The sequence below is a fragment of the Phalangium opilio genome, unplaced genomic scaffold (genome assembly GCF_054372755.1).
Source record: "Phalangium opilio isolate 3A_F unplaced genomic scaffold, DU_Popi_V2 ptg001170l_1, whole genome shotgun sequence".
Lineage (NCBI taxonomy): Eukaryota > Metazoa > Arthropoda > Arachnida > Opiliones > Phalangiidae > Phalangium > Phalangium opilio.
The window spans coordinates 4,056,920-4,074,831 of NW_028324255.1; positions in this window are offsets into that span (position 1 = coordinate 4,056,920).

A 17,912-nucleotide genomic window follows, 5' to 3' on the forward strand; every position below is an offset into this window, starting at 1 on the left:
AGCCCATCCGGGAGCGGTATTGTGAGGTCTCAGATGTAATGTAAAAAGTCAGAGTTTTTCCACAATACCTGACGAACATTTAATATTTGGCTTCTGTGGCTCAATAGTTAGCGCGTTCGGCTGTTAACCGAATTGTTGGTGGTTCGAGCCCACCCGGGAGCGGTGTTGTGAGATCTCAAATGTAACGTAAAAAGCCAAAGTTTTTCCACAATACACTGACGACCATTTAATTTTTGGGCTTCCGTGGCGCAATGGTTAGCGCGTTCGGCAGTTAACCGAAAGGTTGGTGGTTCGAGCCTATCCGGGAGCGGTGTTGTGAGGTCTCAGATGTGACGTAAAAATCAAAGTTTTCCACAATACCTGACGACCATTTAATTTTTGGGCTTCCGTGGTGCAATGGTTAGCGCGTTCGGCTGTTATCCGTAAGGTTGGTGGTTCCAGCCCACCCGTTAGAGGTGTTGTGGGGTCTCAGATGTAGCGTAAAAAGTCAAAGTTTTTCCACAATACCTGACAACCAGTTAATTTCAGAGCTTCCGTGGCGCAATGGTTATCACGTTCATCTGTTAACCGAAAGGTTGGTGGTTCGAGGCCACCCGGGAGCGGTGTTGTGAGACCTCAAATGTAAGGTAAAAACCAGTGGTTTTCCACAATACCTGACAACATTTTAAATTCTAAGCTTCCGTTGCGCAATGGTTATCGCGTTCATCTGTTAACCGAAAGGTTGGTGATTCAAGCCCACCAGGGAGCGTTGTTGTGACATCTCAAATTTAACGTTAAAAGCCAAAGATTTTCCACAATACCTGACGACCATTTAATTTCAGAGCTTCCGTGGCTCAATGAAATTGGCGTTCGGCTTTTAACCTTTTCGAAAACGACGTTTCTCGACCAGGGAAGCACATTTTGAGTATTTTTTCAATATTTTCAAATATAACCACTGAAACCATTATTTTTGTACATTTTGCTATAATTCAAGCAAATGTAACGATATTCATTCAAAAAACTGTTTAAATTAAATTTTCAATAAGAAATCGTTGTCACGGATTTTGTATCTTGAAGAAAAAAAAACATGCGATTTTTTCGGTACACTTTTGAATGCATTTTTTTCTGGACAAATTTTTGACCGACTTAAGCTTAATTACCTATAAAATACTCGTTAAAAGTGATTTCATCTCGATTGATCAATAAATAAAAATGTACCTCGATTTTTAATACCTTTTTCAAAATCGACGTTTCTCGACCAGAAAAGCACATTTTGAGAATTTTTTCACTATTTTCAAATATAACCACTGAAACCATTATTTTTGTATTTTTTGCTGTAATTCAAGCAAATGTAACGATATTTATTCAAAAAATTGTTCAAATTCAATTTTCAGTAAAAAATCGTTGTCACGGATTTTGTATGTTGAAGAAAAAAAACATGCGATTTTTTCGGTACACTTTTGAATGCATTTTTTCTGGACAAATCTTTGACCGAATTCAGCTTATTTACCCACAAAATACTCATTAAAAGTGATTTCATCTCGATTGATCAATAAATAAAAATGTACCTCGATTCTTAATAACATTTTCGAAAACGACGTTTCTCGACCAGAGAAGCACATTTTGAGTATTTTTTCAATATTTTCAAATATAACCAATGAATCCATTATTTTTGCATTTTTTGCTGTAATTCAAGCAAATGTAACGATATTCATTCAAAAAACTGTCAAATTCAATTTTCAATAAGAAATCGTTGTCACGGATTTTGTATCTTGAAGAAAAAAAACATGCGATTTTTTCGGTACACTTTTCAATGCATTTTTTTCTGGACAAATTTTTGACCGAATTCAGCTTAATTACCTACAAAATACTCATTAAAAGTGATTTCATCTCGATTGATCAATAAATAAAAATGTACCTCGATTTTTAATAACATTTTCGAAAACGACGTTTCTCGACCACAGAAGCACATTTTGAGTATTTTTTCAATATTTTCAATTATAACCATTGAAACCATTATTTTTGTATTTTTTGCTGTAATTCAAGCAAATGTAACGATATTCATTCAAAAAACTGTTCAAAATGAATTTTCAGTAAGAAATCGTTGTCACGGATTTTGTATCTTGAAGAAAAAAAACATACGATTTTTTCGGTACACTTTTGAATGCATTTTCTTCTGGACAAATTTTTGACCTAATTCAGCTTAAGTACCTACAAAATACTCATTAAAAGTGATTACATCTCGATTGATCAATAAATAAAAATGTACCTTGATTTTTAATAACATTTTCGAAAACGACGTTTCTCGACCAGAGAAGCACATTTTGAGTATTTTTTCAATATTTTCAAATATAACCAATGAATCCATTATTTTTGTACTTTTTGCTTTAATTCAAGCAAATGTAACGATATTCATTCAAAACACTGTTCAAATTCAATATTCAGTAAGAAATCATTGTCACGGATTTTGTATCTTGAAGAAAAAAAACATGCGATTTTTTCGGTACACTTTTGAATGCATTTTTTCAGGACAAATTTTTGACCGTATTCAGCTTAATTACCTACAAAATGCTCAATAAAAGTGATTTCATCTCGATTGATCAATAAATTAAAATGTACCTCGATTTTTAATACCATTTTCAAAATCGACGTTTCTCGACCAGAAAAGCACATTTTGAGAATTTTTCCACTATTTTCACATATAACCACTGAACCCATTATTTTTGTATTTTTTGCTGTAATTCAAGCAATTGTAACGATATTCATTCAAAAAACTTTCAAATTCAATTTTCAATAAGAAATCGTTGTCACGGATTTTGTATCTTGAAGAAAAAAAACACGCGATTTTTTCGGTACACTTTTCAATGCATTTTTTTCTGGACAAATTTTTGACCGAATTCAGCTTAATTACCTACAAAATACTCATTAAAAGTGATTTCATCTCGATTGATCAATAAATAAAAATGTACCTCGATTTTTAATAACATTTTCGAAAACGACGTTTCTCGACCACAGAAGCACATTTTGAGTATTTTTTCAATATTTTCAAATATAACCACTGAAACCATTATTTTTGTACTTTTTGCTAAAATTCAAGCAAATGTAATGATATTCATTCAAAAAACTGTTTAAATTAAATTTTCAATAAGAAATCGTTGTCACGGATTTTGTATCTTGAAGAAAAAAAAACATGCGATTTTTTCGGTACACTTTTGAATGCATTTTTTTCTGGACAAATTTTTGACCGACTTAAGCTTAATTACCTATAAAATACTCGTTAAAAGTGATTTCATCTCGATTGATCAATAAATAAAAATGTACCTCGATTTTTAATACCTTTTTCAAAATCGACGTTTCTCGACCAGAAAAGCACATTTTGAGAATTTTTTCACTATTTTCAAATATAACCACTGAAACCATTATTTTTGTATTTTTTGCTGTAATTCAAGCAAATGTAACGATATTTATTCAAAAAATTGTTCAAATTCAACTTTCAGTAAAAAATCGTTGTCACGGATTTTGTATGTTGAAGAAAAAAAAACATGCGATTTTTTCGGTACACTTTTGAATGCATTTTTTCTGGACAAATCTTTGACCGAATTCAGCTTATTTACCTACAAAATACTCATTAAAAGTGATTTCATCTCGATTGATCAATAAATAAAAATGTACCTCGATTCTTAATAACATTTTCGAAAACGACGTTTCTCGACCAGAGAAGCACATTTTGAGTATTTTTTCAATATTTTCAAATATAACCAATGAATCCATTATTTTTGTACTTTTTGCTTTAATTCAAGCAAATGTAACGATATTCATTCAAAAAACTGTTTAAATTCAATTTTCAAGAAGAAATCGTTGTCACGGATTTTGTATCTTGAAGAAAAAAAAACATGCGATTTTTTCGGTACACTTTTGAATGCATTTTTTTCTGGACAAATTTTTGACCGACTTAAGCTTAATTACCTATAAAATACTCATTAAAAGTGATTTCATCTCGATTGATCAATAAATAAAAATGAACCTCGATTTTTAATACCTTTTTCAAAATTGACGTTTCTCGACCAGAAAAGCACATTTTGAGAATTTTTACACTATTTTCAAATATAACCACTGAAACCATTATTTTTGTATTTTTTGCTCTAATTCAAGCAAATGTAACGATATTCATTCACAAAACTGTTCAAATTCAACTTTCAGTAAGAAATCGTTGTCACGGATTTTGTATCTTGAAGAAAAAAACATGCGATTTTTTCAATACACTTTTGAATGCATTTTTTCTGGACAAATTTTTGACCGTATTCAGCTTAATTACCTACAAAATACTCAATAAAAGTGATTTCATCTCGATTGATCAATAAATAAAAATGTACCTCGATTTTTGATACCATTATCAAAATCGACGTTTCTCGACCAGAAAAGCACATTTTGAAAATTTTTTCGCTATTTTCAAATATAACCACTGAAACCATTATTTTTGTATTTTTTGTTGTAATTCAAGCAAATGTAACGATATTCATTCAAAAAACTGTTCAAATTCAATTTTCAGTAAGAAATCGTTGTCACGGATTTTGTATCTTGAAGAAAAAAACATGCGATTTTTTTCGGTACACTTTTGAATGCATTTTTTTCTGGAAAAATTTTTGACCGACTTAAGCTTAATTACCTATAAAATACTCATTAAAAGTGATTTCATCTCGATTGATCAATAAATAAAAATGTACCTCGATTTTTAATACCATTTTCAAAATCGACGTTTCGCGACCAGAAAAGCACATTTTGAAAATTTTTTCACTATTTTCAAATATAACCACTGAAACCATTATTTTTGTATGTTTTGCTGTAATTCAAGCAAATGTAACGATATTCATTCAAAAAACTGTTCAAATTCAATTTTCAATAAGAAATCGTTGTCACGGATTTCGTATCTTGAAGAAAAAAACATGCGATTTTTTCGGTACACTTTTGAATGCATTTTTTTCTGGACAAATTTTTGACCGACTTAAGCTTAATTACCTATAAAATACTCATTAAAAGTGATTTCATCTCGATTGATCAATAAATAAAAATGAACCTCGATTTTTAATACCTTTTTCAAAATTGACGTTTCTCGACCAGAAAAGCACATTTTGAGAATTTTTACACTATTTTCAAATATAACCACTGAAACCATTATTTTTGTATTTTTTGCTCTAATTAAAGCAAATGTAACGATATTCATTCACAAAACTGTTCAAATTCAACTTTCAGTAAGAAATCGTTGTCACGGATTTTGTATCTTGAAGAAAAAAACATGCGATTTTTTCGGTACACTTTTGAATGCATTTTTTCTGGACAAATTTTTGACCGTATTCAGCTTAATTACCTACAAAATACTCAATAAAAGTGATTTCATCTCGATTGATCAATAAATAAAAATGTACCTCGATTTTTGATACCATTATCAAAATCGACGTTTCTCGACCAGAAAAGCACATTTTGAGAATTTTTTCACTATTTTCAAATATAACCACTGAAACCATTATTTTTATATTTTTTGCTGTAACTCAAGCAAATGTAACGATATTCATTCAAAAAACTGTTCAAATTCAATTTTCAGTAAGAAATCGTTGTCACGGATTTTGTATCTTGAAGAAAAAAACATGCGATTTTTTTCGGTACACTATTGAATGCATTTTTTTCTGGAAAAATTTTTGACCGACTTAAGCTTAATTACCTATAAAATACTCATTAAAAGTGATTTCATCTCGATTGATCAATAAATAAAAATGTACCTCGATTTTTAATACCATTTTCAAAATCGACGTTTCTCGACCAGAAAAGCACATTTTGAGAATTTTTTCACCATTTTCAAATATAAGCACTGAAACCATTATTTTTGTATTTTTTGCTGTAATTCAAGCAAATGTAACGATATTCATTCAAAAAACTGTTCAAATTCAATTTTCAATAAGAAATCGTTGTCACGGATTTCGTATCTTGAAGAAAAAACATGCGATTTTTTCGGTACACTTTTGAATGCATTTTTTTCTGGACAAATTTTTGACCGACTTAAGCTTAATTACCTATAAAATACTCATTAAAAGTGATTTCATCTCGATTGATCAATAAATAAAAATGTACCTCGATTTTTAATACCTTTTTCAAAATCGACGTTTCTCGACCAGAAAAGCACATTTTGAGTATTTTTTTCAATATTTTCAAATATAACCACTGAAACCACTATTTTTGTACTTTTTGCTTTAATTCAAGCAAATGTAACGATATTCATTCAAAAAACTGTTCAAATTCAATTTTCAATAAGAAATCGTTGTCACGGATTTTGTATCTTGAAGAAAAAAAACATGCGATTTTTTCGGTACACTTTTGAATGCATTTATTTCTGGACAAATTTTTGACCGACTTAAGCTTAATTTCCTATAAAATACTCATTAAAAGTGATTTCATCTCGATTGATCAATAAATAAAAATGTACCTCGATTTTTAGTACCTTTTTCAAAATCGACGTTTCTCGACCAGAAAAGCACATTTTGAGAATTTTTACACTATTTTCAAATATAACCACTGAAACCATTATTTTTGTATTTTTTGCTCTAATTCAAGCAAATGTAACGATATTCATTCAAAAAACTGTTCAAATTCTATTTTCAATAAGAAATCGTTGTCACGGATTTTGTATCTTGAGGAAAAAAAACATGCGATTTTTTCGGTACACTTTTGAATGCATTTTTTTTCTGGACAAATTTTTGACCGAATTCGGCTTAATTACCCATAAAATACTCATTAAAAGTTATTTCATCTCGAATGATCAATAAATAAAAATGTACCTCGATTTTTAATACCATTTTCAAAATCGACGTTTCTCGACCAGAAAAGCACATTTTGAGAATTTTTTCACCATTTTCAAATATAAGCACTGAAACCATTATTTTTGTATTTTTTGCTGTAATTCAAGCAAATGTAACGATATTCATTCAAAAAACTGTTCAAATTCAATTTTCAATAAGAAATCGTTGTCACGGATTTCGTATCTTGAAGAAAAAAACATGCGATTTTTTCGGTACACTTTTGAATGCATTTTTTTCTGGACAAATTTTTGACCGACTTAAGCTTAATTACCTATAAAATACTCGTTAAAAGTGATTTCATCTCGATTGATCAATAAATAAAAATGTACCTCGATTCTTAATAACATTTTCGAAAACGACGTTTCTCGACCAGAGAAGCACATTTTGAGTATTTTTTCAATATTTTCAAATATAACCAATGAATCCATTATTTTTGTACTTTTTGCTTTAATTCAAGCAAATGTAACGATATTCATTCAAAAAACTGTTTAAATTCAATTTTCAAGAAGAAATCGTTGTCACGGATTTTGTATCTTGAAGAAAAAAAACATGCGATTTTTTCGGTACACTTTTGAATGCATTTTTTTCTGGACAAATTTTTGACCGACTTAAGCTTAATTACCTATAAAATACTCATTAAAAGTGATTTCATCTCGATTGATCAATAAATAAAAATGAACCTCGATTTTTAATACCTTTTTCAAAATTGACGTTTCTCGACCAGAAAAGCACATTTTGAGAATTTTTACACTATTTTCAAATATAACCACTGAAACCATTATTTTTGTATTTTTTGCTCTAATTCAAGCAAATGTAACGATATTCATTCACAAAACTGTTCAAATTCAACTTTCAGTAAGAAATCGTTGTCACGGATTTTGTATCTTGAAGAAAAAAACATGCGATTTTTTCAATACACTTTTGAATGCATTTTTTCTGGACAAATTTTTGACCGTATTCAGCTTAATTACCTACAAAATACTCAATAAAAGTGATTTCATCTCGATTGATCAATAAATAAAAATGTACCTCGATTTTTGATACCATTATCAAAATCGACGTTTCTCGACCAGAAAAGCACATTTTGAAAATTTTTTCGCTATTTTCAAATATAACCACTGAAACCATTATTTTTGTATTTTTTGTTGTAATTCAAGCAAATGTAACGATATTCATTCAAAAAACTGTTCAAATTCAATTTTCAGTAAGAAATCGTTGTCACGGATTTTGTATCTTGAAGAAAAAAACATGCGATTTTTTTCGGTACACTTTTGAATGCATTTTTTTCTGGAAAAATTTTTGACCGACTTAAGCTTAATTACCTATAAAATACTCATTAAAAGTGATTTCATCTCGATTGATCAATAAATAAAAATGTACCTCGATTTTTAATACCATTTTCAAAATCGACGTTTCGCGACCAGAAAAGCACATTTTGAAAATTTTTTCACTATTTTCAAATATAACCACTGAAACCATTATTTTTGTATGTTTTGCTGTAATTCAAGCAAATGTAACGATATTCATTCAAAAAACTGTTCAAATTCAATTTTCAATAAGAAATCGTTGTCACGGATTTCGTATCTTGAAGAAAAAAACATGCGATTTTTTCGGTACACTTTTGAATGCATTTTTTTCTGGACAAATTTTTGACCGACTTAAGCTTAATTACCTATAAAATACTCATTAAAAGTGATTTCATCTCGATTGATCAATAAATAAAAATGAACCTCGATTTTTAATACCTTTTTCAAAATTGACGTTTCTCGACCAGAAAAGCACATTTTGAGAATTTTTACACTATTTTCAAATATAACCACTGAAACCATTATTTTTGTATTTTTTGCTCTAATTAAAGCAAATGTAACGATATTCATTCACAAAACTGTTCAAATTCAACTTTCAGTAAGAAATCGTTGTCACGGATTTTGTATCTTGAAGAAAAAAACATGCGATTTTTTCGGTACACTTTTGAATGCATTTTTTCTGGACAAATTTTTGACCGTATTCAGCTTAATTACCTACAAAATACTCAATAAAAGTGATTTCATCTCGATTGATCAATAAATAAAAATGTACCTCGATTTTTGATACCATTATCAAAATCGACGTTTCTCGACCAGAAAAGCACATTTTGAGAATTTTTTCACTATTTTCAAATATAACCACTGAAACCATTATTTTTATATTTTTTGCTGTAACTCAAGCAAATGTAACGATATTCATTCAAAAAACTGTTCAAATTCAATTTTCAGTAAGAAATCGTTGTCACGGATTTTGTATCTTGAAGAAAAAAACATGCGATTTTTTTCGGTACACTATTGAATGCATTTTTTTCTGGAAAAATTTTTGACCGACTTAAGCTTAATTACCTATAAAATACTCATTAAAAGTGATTTCATCTCGATTGATCAATAAATAAAAATGTACCTCGATTTTTAATACCATTTTCAAAATCGACGTTTCGCGACCAGAAAAGCACATTTTGAAAATTTTTTCACTATTTTCAAATATAACCACTGAAACCATTATTTTTGTATTTTTTGTTGTAATTCAAGCAAATGTAACGATATTCATTCAAAAAACTGTTCAAATTCAATTTTCAGTAAGAAATCGTTGTCACGGATTTTGTATCTTGAAGAAAAAACATGCGATTTTTTTCGGTACACTTTTGAATGCATTTTTTTCTGGAAAAATTTTTGACCGACTTAAGCTTAATTACCTATAAAATACTCATTAAAAGTGATTTCATCTCGATTGATCAATAAATAAAAATGTACCTCGATTTTTAATACCATTTTCAAAATCGACGTTTCGCGACCAGAAAAGCATATTTTGAAAATTTTTTCACTATTTTCAAATATAACCACTGAAACCATTATTTTTGTATTTTTTGCTGTAATTCAAGCAAATGTAACGATATTCATTCCAAAAACTGTTCAAATTCAATTTTCAATAAGAAATCGTTGTCACGGATTTCGAATCTTGAAGAAAAAAACATGCGATTTTTTCGGTACACTTTTGAATGCATTTTTTTCTGGACAAATTTTTGACCGACTTAAGCTTAATTTCCTATAAAATACTCATTAAAAGTGATTTCATCTCGATTGATCAATAAATAAAAATGTACCTCGATTTTTAGTACCTTTTTCAAAATCGACGTTTCTCGACCAGAAAAGCACATTTTGAGAATTTTTACACTATTTTCAAATATAACCACTGAAACCATTATTTTTGTATTTTTTGCTCTAATTCAAGCAAATGTAACGATATTCATTCAAAAAACTGTTCAAATTCTATTTTCAATAAGAAATCGTTGTCACGGATTTTGTATCTTGAGGAAAAAAACATGCGATTTTTTCGGTACACTTTTGAATGCATTTTTTTTCTGGACAAATTTTTGACCGAATTCGGCTTAATTACCCATAAAATACTCATTAAAAGTTATTTCATCTCGAATGATCAATAAATAAAAATGTACCTCGATTTTTAATACCATTTTCAAAATCGACGTTTCTCGACCAGAAAAGCACATTTTGAGAATTTTTTCACCATTTTCAAATATAAGCACTGAAACCATTATTTTTGTATTTTTTGCTGTAATTCAAGCAAATGTAACGATATTCATTCAAAAAACTGTTCAAATTCAATTTTCAATAAGAAATCGTTGTCACGGATTTCGTATCTTGAAGAAAAAAACATGCGATTTTTTCGGTACACTTTTGAATGCATTTTTTTCTGGACAAATTTTTGACCGACTTAAGCTTAATTACCTATAAAATACTCGTTAAAAGTGATTTCATCTCGATTGATCAATAAATAAAAATGTACCTCGATTTTTAATACCTTTTTCAAAATCGACGTTTCTCGACCAGAAAAGCACATTTTGAGAATTTTTTCACTATTTTCAAATATAACCACTGAAACCATTATTTTTGTATTTTTTGCTGTAATTCAAGCAAATGTAACGATATTTATTCAAAAAATTGTTCAAATTCAACTTTCAGTAAAAAATCGTTGTCACGGATTTTGTATGTTGAAGAAAAAAAAACATGCGATTTTTTCGGTACACTTTTGAATGCATTTTTTCTGGACAAATCTTTGACCGAATTCAGCTTATTTACCTACAAAATACTCATTAAAAGTGATTTCATCTCGATTGATCAATAAATAAAAATGTACCTCGATTCTTAATAACATTTTCGAAAACGACGTTTCTCGACCAGAGAAGCACATTTTGAGTATTTTTTCAATATTTTCAAATATAACCAATGAATCCATTATTTTTGTACTTTTTGCTTTAATTCAAGCAAATGTAACGATATTCATTCAAAAAACTGTTTAAATTCAATTTTCAAGAAGAAATCGTTGTCACGGATTTTGTATCTTGAAGAAAAAAAACATGCGATTTTTTCGGTACACTTTTGAATGCATTTTTTTCTGGACAAATTTTTGACCGACTTAAGCTTAATTACCTATAAAATACTCATTAAAAGTGATTTCATCTCGATTGATCAATAAATAAAAATGAACCTCGATTTTTAATACCTTTTTCAAAATTGACGTTTCTCGACCAGAAAAGCACATTTTGAGAATTTTTTCACTATTTTCAAATATAACCACTGAAACCATTATTTTTATATTTTTTGCTGTAACTCAAGCAAATGTAACGATATTCATTCAAAAAACTGTTCAAATTCAATTTTCAGTAAGAAATCGTTGTCACGGATTTTGTATCTTGAAGAAAAAAACATGCGATTTTTTTCGGTACACTATTGAATGCATTTTTTTCTGGAAAAATTTTTGACCGACTTAAGCTTAATTACCTATAAAATACTCATTAAAAGTGATTTCATCTCGATTGATCAATAAATAAAAATGTACCTCGATTTTTAATACCATTTTCAAAATCGACGTTTCGCGACCAGAAAAGCACATTTTGAAAATTTTTTCACTATTTTCAAATATAACCACTGAAACCATTATTTTTGTATTTTTTGTTGTAATTCAAGCAAATGTAACGATATTCATTCAAAAAACTGTTCAAATTCAATTTTCAGTAAGAAATCGTTGTCACGGATTTTGTATCTTGAAGAAAAAACATGCGATTTTTTTCGGTACACTTTTGAATGCATTTTTTTCTGGAAAAATTTTTGACCGACTTAAGCTTAATTACCTATAAAATACTCATTAAAAGTGATTTCATCTCGATTGATCAATAAATAAAAATGTACCTCGATTTTTAATACCATTTTCAAAATCGACGTTTCGCGACCAGAAAAGCATATTTTGAAAATTTTTTCACTATTTTCAAATATAACCACTGAAACCATTATTTTTGTATTTTTTGCTGTAATTCAAGCAAATGTAACGATATTCATTCCAAAAACTGTTCAAATTCAATTTTCAATAAGAAATCGTTGTCACGGATTTCGAATCTTGAAGAAAAAAACATGCGATTTTTTCGGTACACTTTTGAATGCATTTTTTTCTGGACAAATTTTTGACCGACTTAAGCTTAATTTCCTATAAAATACTCATTAAAAGTGATTTCATCTCGATTGATCAATAAATAAAAATGTACCTCGATTTTTAGTACCTTTTTCAAAATCGACGTTTCTCGACCAGAAAAGCACATTTTGAGAATTTTTACACTATTTTCAAATATAACCACTGAAACCATTATTTTTGTATTTTTTGCTCTAATTCAAGCAAATGTAACGATATTCATTCAAAAAACTGTTCAAATTCTATTTTCAATAAGAAATCGTTGTCACGGATTTTGTATCTTGAGGAAAAAAACATGCGATTTTTTCGGTACACTTTTGAATGCATTTTTTTTCTGGACAAATTTTTGACCGAATTCGGCTTAATTACCCATAAAATACTCATTAAAAGTTATTTCATCTCGAATGATCAATAAATAAAAATGTACCTCGATTTTTAATACCATTTTCAAAATCGACGTTTCTCGACCAGAAAAGCACATTTTGAGAATTTTTTCACCATTTTCAAATATAAGCACTGAAACCATTATTTTTGTATTTTTTGCTGTAATTCAAGCAAATGTAACGATATTCATTCAAAAAACTGTTCAAATTCAATTTTCAATAAGAAATCGTTGTCACGGATTTCGTATCTTGAAGAAAAAAACATGCGATTTTTTCGGTACACTTTTGAATGCATTTTTTTCTGGACAAATTTTTGACCGACTTAAGCTTAATTACCTATAAAATACTCGTTAAAAGTGATTTCATCTCGATTGATCAATAAATAAAAATGTACCTCGATTTTTAATACCTTTTTCAAAATCGACGTTTCTCGACCAGAAAAGCACATTTTGAGAATTTTTTCACTATTTTCAAATATAACCACTGAAACCATTATTTTTGTATTTTTTGCTGTAATTCAAGCAAATGTAACGATATTTATTCAAAAAATTGTTCAAATTCAACTTTCAGTAAAAAATCGTTGTCACGGATTTTGTATGTTGAAGAAAAAAAAACATGCGATTTTTTCGGTACACTTTTGAATGCATTTTTTCTGGACAAATCTTTGACCGAATTCAGCTTATTTACCTACAAAATACTCATTAAAAGTGATTTCATCTCGATTGATCAATAAATAAAAATGTACCTCGATTCTTAATAACATTTTCGAAAACGACGTTTCTCGACCAGAGAAGCACATTTTGAGTATTTTTTCAATATTTTCAAATATAACCAATGAATCCATTATTTTTGTACTTTTTGCTTTAATTCAAGCAAATGTAACGATATTCATTCAAAAAACTGTTTAAATTCAATTTTCAAGAAGAAATCGTTGTCACGGATTTTGTATCTTGAAGAAAAAAAACATGCGATTTTTTCGGTACACTTTTGAATGCATTTTTTTCTGGACAAATTTTTGACCGACTTAAGCTTAATTACCTATAAAATACTCATTAAAAGTGATTTCATCTCGATTGATCAATAAATAAAAATGAACCTCGATTTTTAATACCTTTTTCAAAATTGACGTTTCTCGACCAGAAAAGCACATTTTGAGAATTTTTACACTATTTTCAAATATAACCACTGAAACCATTATTTTTGTATTTTTTGCTCTAATTCAAGCAAATGTAACGATATTCATTCACAAAACTGTTCAAATTCAACTTTCAGTAAGAAATCGTTGTCACGGATTTTGTATCTTGAAGAAAAAAACATGCGATTTTTTCAATACACTTTTGAATGCATTTTTTCTGGACAAATTTTTGACCGTATTCAGCTTAATTACCTACAAAATACTCAATAAAAGTGATTTCATCTCGATTGATCAATAAATAAAAATGTACCTCGATTTTTGATACCATTATCAAAATCGACGTTTCTCGACCAGAAAAGCACATTTTGAAAATTTTTTCGCTATTTTCAAATATAACCACTGAAACCATTATTTTTGTATTTTTTGTTGTAATTCAAGCAAATGTAACGATATTCATTCAAAAAACTGTTCAAATTCAATTTTCAGTAAGAAATCGTTGTCACGGATTTTGTATCTTGAAGAAAAAAACATGCGATTTTTTTCGGTACACTTTTGAATGCATTTTTTTCTGGAAAAATTTTTGACCGACTTAAGCTTAATTACCTATAAAATACTCATTAAAAGTGATTTCATCTCGATTGATCAATAAATAAAAATGTACCTCGATTTTTAATACCATTTTCAAAATCGACGTTTCGCGACCAGAAAAGCACATTTTGAAAATTTTTTCACTATTTTCAAATATAACCACTGAAACCATTATTTTTGTATGTTTTGCTGTAATTCAAGCAAATGTAACGATATTCATTCAAAAAACTGTTCAAATTCAATTTTCAATAAGAAATCGTTGTCACGGATTTCGTATCTTGAAGAAAAAAACATGCGATTTTTTCGGTACACTTTTGAATGCATTTTTTTCTGGACAAATTTTTGACCGACTTAAGCTTAATTACCTATAAAATACTCATTAAAAGTGATTTCATCTCGATTGATCAATAAATAAAAATGAACCTCGATTTTTAATACCTTTTTCAAAATTGACGTTTCTCGACCAGAAAAGCACATTTTGAGAATTTTTACACTATTTTCAAATATAACCACTGAAACCATTATTTTTGTATTTTTTGCTCTAATTAAAGCAAATGTAACGATATTCATTCACAAAACTGTTCAAATTCAACTTTCAGTAAGAAATCGTTGTCACGGATTTTGTATCTTGAAGAAAAAAACATGCGATTTTTTCGGTACACTTTTGAATGCATTTTTTCTGGACAAATTTTTGACCGTATTCAGCTTAATTACCTACAAAATACTCAATAAAAGTGATTTCATATCGATTGATCAATAAATAAAAATGTACCTCGATTTTTGATACCATTATCAAAATCGACGTTTCTCGACCAGAAAAGCACATTTTGAGAATTTTTTCACTATTTTCAAATATAACCACTGAAACCATTATTTTTATATTTTTTGCTGTAACTCAAGCAAATGTAACGATATTCATTCAAAAAACTGTTCAAATTCAATTTTCAGTAAGAAATCGTTGTCACGGATTTTGTATCTTGAAGAAAAAAACATGCGATTTTTTTCGGTACACTATTGAATGCATTTTTTTCTGGAAAAATTTTTGACCGACTTAAGCTTAATTACCTATAAAATACTCATTAAAAGTGATTTCATCTCGATTGATCAATAAATAAAAATGTACCTCGATTTTTAATACCATTTTCAAAATCGACGTTTCGCGACCAGAAAAGCACATTTTGAAAATTTTTTCACTATTTTCAAATATAACCACTGAAACCATTATTTTTGTATTTTTTGTTGTAATTCAAGCAAATGTAACGATATTCATTCAAAAAACTGTTCAAATTCAATTTTCAGTAAGAAATCGTTGTCACGGATTTTGTATCTTGAAGAAAAAACATGCGATTTTTTTCGGTACACTTTTGAATGCATTTTTTTCTGGAAAAATTTTTGACCGACTTAAGCTTAATTACCTATAAAATACTCATTAAAAGTGATTTCATCTCGATTGATCAATAAATAAAAATGTACCTCGATTTTTAATACCATTTTCAAAATCGACGTTTCGCGACCAGAAAAGCATATTTTGAAAATTTTTTCACTATTTTCAAATATAACCACTGAAACCATTATTTTTGTATTTTTTGCTGTAATTCAAGCAAATGTAACGATATTCATTCCAAAAACTGTTCAAATTCAATTTTCAATAAGAAATCGTTGTCACGGATTTCGAATCTTGAAGAAAAAAACATGCGATTTTTTCGGTACACTTTTGAATGCATTTTTTTCTGGACAAATTTTTGACCGACTTAAGCTTAATTTCCTATAAAATACTCATTAAAAGTGATTTCATCTCGATTGATCAATAAATAAAAATGTACCTCGATTTTTAGTACCTTTTTCAAAATCGACGTTTCTCGACCAGAAAAGCACATTTTGAGAATTTTTACACTATTTTCAAATATAACCACTGAAACCATTATTTTTGTATTTTTTGCTCTAATTCAAGCAAATGTAACGATATTCATTCACAAAACTGTTCAAATTCAACTTTCAGTAAGAAATCGTTGTCACGGATTTTGTATCTTGAAGAAAAAAACATGCGATTTTTTCAATACACTTTTGAATGCATTTTTTCTGGACAAATTTTTGACCGTATTCAGCTTAATTACCTACAAAATACTCAATAAAAGTGATTTCATCTCGATTGATCAATAAATAAAAATGTACCTCGATTTTTGATACCATTATCAAAATCGACGTTTCTCGACCAGAAAAGCACATTTTGAAAATTTTTTCGCTATTTTCAAATATAACCACTGAAACCATTATTTTTGTATTTTTTGTTGTAATTCAAGCAAATGTAACGATATTCATTCAAAAAACTGTTCAAATTCAATTTTCAGTAAGAAATCGTTGTCACGGATTTTGTATCTTGAAGAAAAAAACATGCGATTTTTTTCGGTACACTTTTGAATGCATTTTTTTCTGGAAAAATTTTTGACCGACTTAAGCTTAATTACCTATAAAATACTCATTAAAAGTGATTTCATCTCGATTGATCAATAAATAAAAATGTACCTCGATTTTTAATACCATTTTCAAAATCGACGTTTCGCGACCAGAAAAGCACATTTTGAAAATTTTTTCACTATTTTCAAATATAACCACTGAAACCATTATTTTTGTATGTTTTGCTGTAATTCAAGCAAATGTAACGATATTCATTCAAAAAACTGTTCAAATTCAATTTTCAATAAGAAATCGTTGTCACGGATTTCGTATCTTGAAGAAAAAAACATGCGATTTTTTCGGTACACTTTTGAATGCATTTTTTTCTGGACAAATTTTTGACCGACTTAAGCTTAATTACCTATAAAATACTCATTAAAAGTGATTTCATCTCGATTGATCAATAAATAAAAATGAACCTCGATTTTTAATACCTTTTTCAAAATTGACGTTTCTCGACCAGAAAAGCACATTTTGAGAATTTTTACACTATTTTCAAATATAACCACTGAAACCATTATTTTTGTATTTTTTGCTCTAATTAAAGCAAATGTAACGATATTCATTCACAAAACTGTTCAAATTCAACTTTCAGTAAGAAATCGTTGTCACGGATTTTGTATCTTGAAGAAAAAAACATGCGATTTTTTCGGTACACTTTTGAATGCATTTTTTCTGGACAAATTTTTGACCGTATTCAGCTTAATTACCTACAAAATACTCAATAAAAGTGATTTCATCTCGATTGATCAATAAATAAAAATGTACCTCGATTTTTGATACCATTATCAAAATCGACGTTTCTCGACCAGAAAAGCACATTTTGAGAATTTTTTCACTATTTTCAAATATAACCACTGAAACCATTATTTTTATATTTTTTGCTGTAACTCAAGCAAATGTAACGATATTCATTCAAAAAACTGTTCAAATTCAATTTTCAGTAAGAAATCGTTGTCACGGATTTTGTATCTTGAAGAAAAAAACATGCGATTTTTTTCGGTACACTATTGAATG